The sequence below is a fragment of the Podarcis erhardii genome, assembly GCF_964252035.2.
Source record: "Podarcis erhardii genome assembly, chromosome: 18".
NCBI lineage: Eukaryota > Metazoa > Chordata > Lepidosauria > Squamata > Lacertidae > Podarcis > Podarcis erhardii.
The window spans coordinates 7,317,324-7,327,210 of NC_138516.1; positions in this window are offsets into that span (position 1 = coordinate 7,317,324).

The window sequence follows — 9,887 nt, forward strand, 5'->3', positions numbered from 1 at the left end:
GCCCCCTCTCTTTTTCCATGGCAGTAGCCAGCAGGACTCTTTGCTGCCGAGAATTTCCCACAATGCCCCCTGCTGTAGCATCTTTCTGGGGCATTCTGGGAAATTTAAATGGTTACCAGGCCTGGCGCTGCTCTCAGCAACAGACAGGGCATTTTATTTTTTAAGTTGGGGGGGGGGGACAAAGCAAGGATAGGCTCGCCGGCGATTGTCCAGATTGTGCGTACAAACAGCATATCCTTGGCTGATTGAGGCTTGGGGCACCTGAAAATTGGACCGCCCTCCGCAGGCGTCCCTCGTGGCAGCTTGTGGTTGGGTCTGTCCTTCACCGCTTGGAACAGGGTTCAGAAGGATGGAGCCACTGCGAAGGGCATTGGGGGGACACTGGTTGGGGGAGAAAGTCGGGCGGGGCTGCACCTCCTCTCCCTCGCCCAAGGAGGAGGCGTTGCTCCTGTTTCAAAATCTGGTCCTCCCCTAAAGAGGGCACGTGTTGCGGTGAGACCTGGCAACCAAACCCTGTGTTGTGGGTGGGTTTGATTGGATAGCCACAAGACCCAATTGGTAGGTCCCTTGATGCAGGGTTTAATCAGGCCAATTGGACGCAGAATAAATGGATCAAGGGGACGTGACCCAGAGCTTCCTCTTTTGGCGTGTGCATTCGGAACATCCACCCACCTCTCCCTACTTTTAGGGCTGTGCGCTTGACCTTGCTATGCCGTCGTGTGTCGTCTGTCATTGGGACAGGGCCATGGCAGGAAATTCCCCCACTTGGCTGATTGGCTGTTGCCATTTGGGTTTCGCCTGCCGCGTAGCAAATCGTCACAACTTGTAAGGTTGCGGATAGGCTCTGGTTCAGGTGATAGGGATGGGAGAACGCTCTCGTCACCTCTATGTGAAGGGTATTCCGTTAAAGGAAACCAGGGACTCGGTGGTTTGGTCAACCCCTGAGAGGGGGTTGTGCCCGTGCCTGAGTCCAGGGGGACATTTGGGTGGCAGAGTTAGCCCGTTCCTGGCTTTCCACTTATCCAGGTGTTCACCCTTGGCTGACCTATGATAGAGCTCTGGGTCAGCGATACCTGCAAGGATGCAGGGAGCTAGTCGAACCAGAGCCTATGCAACCAGTCACTTACTGTAATCAATAAAGTTGTGGCCTAAATTCTACCAAAAAACCAAACCAAAATTTGAGTCTTCTCTGAATTTATTTAAGGGGGAGGTTTAAAGGTCTGAACACACAACTGGACAAACCTCTGTCCAGCCAGCCTCCCCAGTTGCTGTCGTGTCCAACCGCCCCTTCCTCGTCCGTTTTTTTTAAGTCATATTGACTCAAGTTTGCTCCAGTGTTTAGCTGCTTGTTCTTGTACATAATAGCAGTTGTGCTAGTCGGTGTGTTGGTTTTAAGAGTGCTTTTATCCTGGTCCCTCTTTTTTTATTATTGTGGTTTCAAAACGAAGCGTCGGTGAGTGATGTGGTTATAACTTATAAACGTTGCCTTGGAAGAGGCACCAGTAAGACGGGGGAGGGTGGGGGAGAGTTGATTTTCTGCTCTTAATTTCTCTCTCTTTTTATACTTTAAATGTGTGACTCTTTGGTCAGTGAAGTGTCTTTTTAATAAAACCTGTGAACCGGTTGTGTTGTGATTCCTTGCCGTGCAAGGCTGTGGGTTTGCCCTGTGGGCGGTGATGGAGCGGGACTCCCTCAGGAGGTGGTTGACGGAGGTTTCTTGGAGGTTTTGCCCAATTCTGGCTGCGACCAAATGTGGCGTTGAGCCCAAGTTCCCTGGCTCCGCTGCTGTTGAAGGAACCGCCGCCAGTGGACAGCGGATGGTCAGGGGCAGCGCTGCCTGGACTGCTAGTGGCGCAACAAAAACATGGGCCATCTCGAAGACCTCTGGCCCGCAGAGGCTGAGGAATAAGCCCCGCTTATGCTCCTCTGACCCTTCCGTCAGCTCGTTTGCTTGGAGGAAGCAGGTGAACCGAGCGAGAGATGAGTCCCATGATTCAAAGGCTGGGGCTAATCGCAATAGAGTCAGGAGTGAAGCCATGGTTCCAGTGCCGACATGGTGGGCGATGGATGGAACACAGTGCTCTAGCCAGTGTTAATGGAAAAATCCGAGGGCTCCCTTGGACAAAAACAAAGACACCAACCAGGATTACTTGGAGCAAAACAGCAGCCTGTAGGCTTGGCCTTTATTGATCTGTTGCAACAGGGTGCTCCTCTCACCCACAGGAGAGAGGAGGGATCCAGAAAAATGGTGTGCAAGGCCTTATAAAGACTTTTGAAATTGCCACCCTGTAGATCAAGACCACCCCCAGAAACATCATACATACATCACAGAAGGGGTGTAACCTAAGACCACCCCTCAGATACATCACACCTACATCACAGAAAAGGTGGTCTACAACAGAAATTTGAATGTTGTTTTTCTCCTGTTGTTGTTTATCTCCTGTCTGGCAGGTTACTTGATTGAATTGCCTGGGGAGCCTGGCCAGTCTTTTGTACTGATAAATACTTAGTTCCTGGGCCAGGTCACAGGCTCACACACTATTCAAACACAGACATACCCTTAAGACAGGATTTGTGAAGGAAAGGACAATGGGGAGGTTTCCCACTTTGACCTTGCAGAGAAAACATTTGCTCAGTTTAGGAATCAAAATGGCTTCAGGTCGGTCTTCCAGTGCTGATCTATGTACGTGCGGTTATGAACATTACCATATATCTAAGACCTCCAAATTCCTATCAGAATGGTCAGCTCTCAACTGGGTTCTGTTCAGTGATTTCGCTCGGTGTTTCAGCTCAGTGAGTGTCCGAATCTGGCTGTGCCCTGATGTCCATTGATCCCATCGTCGTCGCCAGTATTAAGTAGTGGGTTGAGAAAGCAGATGACACAGAGATTTCTCCAAGTGGTTCTTTATAGTAAGCTGAACTGAACTGAACAGCTCAGCCGGCCTGTTTTTATAGGCAGCCGGCTGTCAACATTGTAACAACACCACCCCAGGGTTTCCTGCCTAAATTAACTGACCTGAGTGAAAACTATACAGTGGTGCCTCGCAAGACGAAATTAATCCGTTCCGCGAGTCTCTTCGTCTTGCGGTTTTTTCATCTTGCGAAGCACGGCTATTAGCGGCTTAGCGGCTATTAACGGCTTAGCGGCTTTAAGAAAAAGGAAACAAACTCGCAAGAACTCGCAAGACATTTCGTTTTGCGAAGCAAGACCATAGGGAAATTCGTCTTGTGGAACGACTCAAAAAACGGAAAACTCTTTCGTCTAGTGAGTTTTTCGTCTTGCGGGGCATTCGTCTTGCGGGGCACCACTGTATACTGTACACAATACCCCTAGTGGCCAGGGTGAGAACTTCAGTACATAACACATCTGACCTGGATGCTTTAGTTACGATTCCTGCATTGCAGCCGGGTTGGACTGGATGATCCCCAGGTGCCCCTTCCAACTCTTCTAGGATTCTATGAAACTGAAAAAATTCTTTACTTTAGCTCGGATCTGTATAATCAGTTAAAGTGACACACACACACCAAAATTCCTTCAAGTTGGGGGTGGGAATGGGGAGTCCAGAAACTGTTTTAAAAACAACAGCTAAAAACGGCACGTCTAGAAGAAGTTATTTTCGGATTCAAGGCAGCGGTGGGAAAACTCCCCAGCTGCGCTTTTAACTGAGTTTGTTTGCTAGGGAGGAATACAAAACACGAAGCTGATAAAAAGCAGATAAAGACCCTTTTGAGTTGCTGGGAAATGTCGTCCTGGCCTCCTCTCATCTCTCAAAGTCTACATTGGAATCTCCTCAAAGGAGATTGGGTTTTATGTCTTAGGAGGAAACCACTGGACTTTTCTACTTTTGGGGCTGAGCGATGCAAAGCCAATCACTATTGGCCATTGGCCTATGGAGGTAATGTATAGAGTCCTTAAGTGGGTTCCCTGTCAGTAGGAGGAAATAACAGAGGCCAACCAGAGAATATTGAGAAGCAAAGCAGCTAGTAAGCCTGATCTTTAGTCAAGAAACTGTTGCAACAGGGTCCGCACTCACCACGCGTAGGAGGGAGGAGAACCCCAAACAATGGGGAGCAAGCCCTTATAATAAAGTAGTACCTTGGGCTACATACGCTTCAGGTTACAGACTCCACTAACCCAGAAGTAGTACCTCAGGTTAAGAACAGTAATCATGCGGCGGCAGTGGGAGGCCCCATTAGCTAAAGTGGTGCTTCAGGTTAAGAACGGACCTCCAGAACAAAATAAGTACTTAACCCGAGGTACCACTGTAAAGGTAAAGGGACCCCTGACCATTAGATCCAGTTATGACCGACTCTGGGGTTGCGACGCTCATCTCGCTTTACTGGCCGAGGGAGCCGGCGTACAGCTTTCTGGGTCATGTGGCCAGCAGGACTAAGCTGCTTCTGGCGAACCAGAGCAGTGCATGGAAACGCCGTTTACCTTCCCGCCGGAGCGGTACCTATTTATCTACTTGCACTTTGACGTGCTTTCGAACTGCTAGGTTGGCAGGAGCAGCGACCGAGCAACGGGAGCCGACCTTCTGATCAGCAAGTCCTAGGCTCTGTGGTTTAACCCACAGCGCCATCCATGTCCCCAAGCCCTTGTAATAGACACTTGAAATTGCCCACCTTGTAGCCCAAGACCACCACACCAAAGCATCATACATACATCGCAGAAGGAGGCGGTCTGCAGCAGAAATCCTACCTGCCAGGATGCCTGATAATGGTCACTGGGCAGGCTGGCGATTCTTTTGTGATGGCTAATACTTTATTTCCTGAATCCAGGTCATAGCCTCACCCTGTCCATCCACAATTATGCCCTTAAGACAGGATTTGCAAGCGAAAAGACAATGGGGAGGCTTTTCCCCTTTGCCTCCCTGACTGCAGAGGGATATCTGAGGTCATTGGGAGAGAGAAACCGCCTTCTTGATCCACTCTTGGTCTCGTCCACTCCATCCACCAGAGCTTGTCTCCGCATGCAGGAGAAGCCACGAACTCACGGAGGGTTTGAGACCCATCTGCTCTGGTCAGACCTCACCTGGAGTACTGTGTCCAGTTCTGGGCACCACAGTTCAAGAAGGACACGGACAAACTGGAACGGGTCCAGAGGAGGGCAACCAAAATGGTCAAAGGCCTGGAAACGATGCCTTATGAGGAACGGCTAAGGGAGCTGGGCATGTTTAGCCTGGAGAAGAGGAGGTTAAGGGGTGATATGATAGCCATGTTCAAATATATAAAAGGATGTCACATAGAGGAGGGAGAAAGGTTGTTTTCTGCTGCTCCAGAGAAGCGGACACGGGGGAATGGTTCCAAACTACAAGAAAGAAGATTCCACCTAAACATTAGGAAGAACTTCCTGACAGTAAGAGCTGTTCGACAGTAGAATTTGCTGCCCAGGAGTGTGGTGGAGTCTCCTTCTTTGGAGGTCTTTAAGCAGAGGCTTGACAACCATATGTCAGGAGTGCTCTGATGGTGTTTCCTGCTTGGCAGGGGGTTGGACTCGATGGCCCTTGTGGTCTTTTCCAACTCTAGGATTCTATGATTCTATGAGTCCATCGGCTCCCCTCATCTAGTTTAGCCAGCCAGGTGAAGCCATTTCCTGGGTGTTTTGCCCCTGACACACGCTAGCAGCTTCTAGGAGCCGCAGGTGAGAGCTGGGTGCAGGGCGGGGGATGAAAGGAGGGCAAACTACCCCGGAAGGAGAATGTGTCCCCCTCTCTTAACAAATAATAAATAAGCCTACTGCCCGTGAACTGGACACAGCAGCCACGAAAATAAAAGATGCCTGCTTCTTGGGAGAAAAGCAATGACAAACCTGGACAGCATCTTAAAAAGCAGAGACATCACCTTGCCAACGAAGGTACGCATAGTAAAAGCTATGGTTTTCCCAGTAGTGATGTGTGGAAATGAGAGCTGGACCATCAAGAAGGCTGATCGCCGAAGAATGGATGCTTTTGAATTCTGGTGCTGGAGGAGACTCTTGAGAGTCCCATGGACTGCAAGAAGATCCAACCTCTCCATTCTGAAGGAAATCAGCCCTGAGTGCTCACTGGAAGGACAGATCCTGAAGCTGAGGCTCCAATACTTTGGCCGCCTCAGGAGAAGAGAAGACTCCCTGGAAAAGACCCTGATGTTGGGAAAGATGGAGGGCACAAGGAGAAGGGGACGATGTAGGACGAGATGGTGGGACAGTGTTCTCGAAGCTACCAGCATGAGTTTGACCAAACTGCGGGAGGCAGTGGAAGACAGGAGTGCCTGGCGTGCTCTGGTCCGTGGGGTCACGAAGAGTCGGACACGACTATAACAAATAAACAACAGCAACAACAATGGTCATGGAAGAAGCCCACTACCACTGCTTAACAGTTAACTCCTTAGAGCAGGGGTCAGCAAACTTTTTCAACCGTGGGCCAGTTCACCTTCCCTCAGACCATGTGGTGGGCCGGACTATCTTTTGAAAAAAGAAGAACAAATTGTTGTGTTGTTTTAAAGAATTGCTAAAGGAACTCTGCTATACAGTATCTGGAAACTGTCAATTAAAAGATGTTAGAGCTCCTCCTGGTGGCATTGAGAATGGACATCTCTGTCGAGGGTATCCATTTTGCAAAATACTGTTGATGTTCAGCTTTAAGCCCAGAGAGACTGCAGCCATATACAGTGGTACCTTGGTTCTCAGACTTAATCCATTCTGGTGGTCTGTTCCAAAACCAAAGTGTTCCAAAACCAAGGCGTGCTTTCCCATAGAGAGTAATGCAAAATGGATTAATCCGTTCCCTACTTTGAAAAACAACCCCTAAAAGAGCAATTGAACATGAATTTTACTATCTAACGAGACCACTGATCCATAAAATGAAAGCAATAAACAATGTCCTGCAGTCACACAATCAATCAATCAGTAGTTGACCTGGTTTCCGCACAGTCACAAAAACAAAAAGAAAAGCCGCAAAAACGAAAACGCAAAATAAATAGCAAAAACAGATAGACCTCAGTGTAACACTCAAAATGGAAGTGTGGCACTCAAAACGGAAGCGTAAAAGCGTAACACTCAAAACAGAAGAGTAACACTCAAAACGGAGCATGATCGGCTTCCGAAAAATGTTTGCAAGCTGGAACACTTACCGTATTTTTCGCTCTATAAGACGCACCAGACCATAAGACGCACCTAGTTTTTGGAGGAGGAAAACAAGAAAAAAAATATTCTGAATCTCAGAAGCCAGAACAGCAAGAGGGATCGCTGCGCAGTGAAAGCAGCAATCCCTCTTGCTGTTCTGGCTTCTGGGATAGCTGCGCAGCCTGCATTCGCTTCATAAGACGCACACACATTTCCCCTTACTTTTTAGGAGGGGAAAAGTGAGTCTTATAGAGCAAAAAATACGGTAATTCCAGGTTTGCAGTGTTTGGGTTCCAAGTTGTTTGAGCACCAAGGCATTTGAGAACCAAGGAACCACTGTATACCATGTATCTTTGCTGCCCTCTTGCAAAATGGTCAGGGCCAGCTACGTTGGCAGTGTGCCCCCTTCTGCTTAGACAGCCGCCTGGCATTGCACCAATCCGTAGGTTGCAAAGTCCAAAGCTCCTAAGTGCTTTTAAGTGGTGTGTGTGAATTAGCACCACCACTTATTATCGTAACTGCTCGCTTCTTATTTCTGGCTTGCAGGCTGTGATTAATCATGCTGTTATAAGAAAAACTGCTCCCTTTCCCTTATGGGGTATTCCAGAGCCTGTAGTGTACAGTGGCACCTCTGGTTACATACTTAATTCATTCCAGAGGTCTGTTCTTAACCTGAAACTGTTCTTAACCTGAAGCACCAATTTAGCTATTGGTGCTTCCTGCCGCCGCCGCACGATTTCTGTTCTTATCCTGAAGCAAAGTGCTTAACCTGAAGCACTATTTCTGGGTTAGCGGAGTCTGTAACCTGAAGCGTATGTAACCTGAACCGTATGTAACCCGAGGTACAATAAAGCGGCTCCCTCGGCCAATAAAGCGAGATGAGTGCCGCAACCCCAGAGTCAGCCACCACTGGACCTAATGGTCAGGGGCCCCTTTATCTTTATGTATGTGTCACGGAAACACACACATGTAAGTGTGGCAGTACCTACCCTTTGGAACTCCCTGCCTCATTAAGCAGGCACCTTCCATTTTGGCTCTTTTCAGCACCTGCCCAAACCGTTCCTGTTTAGGCAAGCCTATTAACTCAGATGCTTAGAATCACAGAGTTGGAAGGGACCCCCGAGGGCATAGCTGTCAACTTACAGATTTGAAAATAAGGGGCCAGCAGCCTCGAAAATAAGGGATCAGCAGCCAAAATAAGGGATTTTCAGGACACAGGTATGTTCAGCTTCTGAGCCCCTCCGAGCCAAAGGCAGAAAGCCCAGCCAGCAGCCAAACGAAGCCTCAAACGATGGTTCCCACAGCACAGCAACCCGGCAAAGGGGACGCAGCAAGGAAAACCACAGTCATCTCTCTGCTGGGAAGCGCTGAGCAAAGGCGAGTCCCCAGGCAAGGCGGCCGATTTGATTGGCACAAGGCATGCAAGCTCCACCCCCCAGTCGTTCTTAGACTCCTTATTGGGTGAGCAATGCAGCCAAGCAACACAGTTGGAGCCTCCCTCCTCCCTGGCCGGCAGGGAGGGAGGGAGGGAGGGAGAGGAGCTGCGTCCTTTGAAACCCGGGAAATTTAAGGGACGTCATCAATAAGGGACAGCAGCGGGACACGGCGCCGGGATAAGGGACTTTCCCGCCAGATAAGGGACGCTTGACAGCTATGCCCAAGGGTCAACCAGCCCAACCCGCCGCAATGCAGGAATCTCAGCTTGAGCATCCAGGGCGGAAAGCCGAGGCGATGCAAAACAATTTTTTAAGCGTTTTATAACCTCCACGTGTTTCAAAGCAGGATTGTGACTTTTCCTTTTCTGGCTTTAGCTGCTGAAATTTTTGGCAAACCACTTTGAGGGTTGGTTGTTTTGTTTTGCTTGTTTGGACAACCAAGCGGGGTGTCAACTTTGGGAAATAAAAAGGGCGTGAGCGTGTGTAAACACATAAAAGGAAATAAGTAAAAATAAAATATGAAAGGAAATAAAATATGTTTTATAAACATATATATTTATGAATAATATATATTTACAATATATATATCCATATATATTATGAATATATATATACCCATTATACACACACACAGTGCTTTTTTTAAAAAAAAATGCTTAGGAGTACTCTCATTTTCCTAAGCATATTGAAATAATTCCCCTCAATGAGGCCAAACTTAAAATCTCTCTCTCTCTCTCTCTCTCTCTGTGTGTATATATATATATATATATATATATACACACACACACACACACATACACACACTATAGATAGATATAGATGGGGTATACAATATATGTGTATGTGTTGTGTTGTGTGTATATATATATATGTGTGTGTGTGTGTGTGTACATATATATATATATCTATATAACTATGTGTGTGCTTATATATATATATATATATACATACACACACACATATACACACACACACACACACACAATATATATATATGTGTGCGTGTGTGTGTATGTATATGTATATATATATATATGGGGTATACAGTATGTGTGTCCGTGTTTTTTTTAAATATATATATATGTGTGTGTGTGTGTGTATACATATAAATATAAATATAATATAAATACATATAAATACATATAAATATATCTATATAACTATGTGTGTGCTTATATACATATATATACACACACACACATACACACACACACACAATATATATATATGCGTGCGTGTGTGTGTGTATGTATATGTATATATATATATATATATATATATGGGGTATACAGTATGTGTGTCCGTGTTTTTTTTAAATATATATATATATGTGTGTGTGTGTGTGT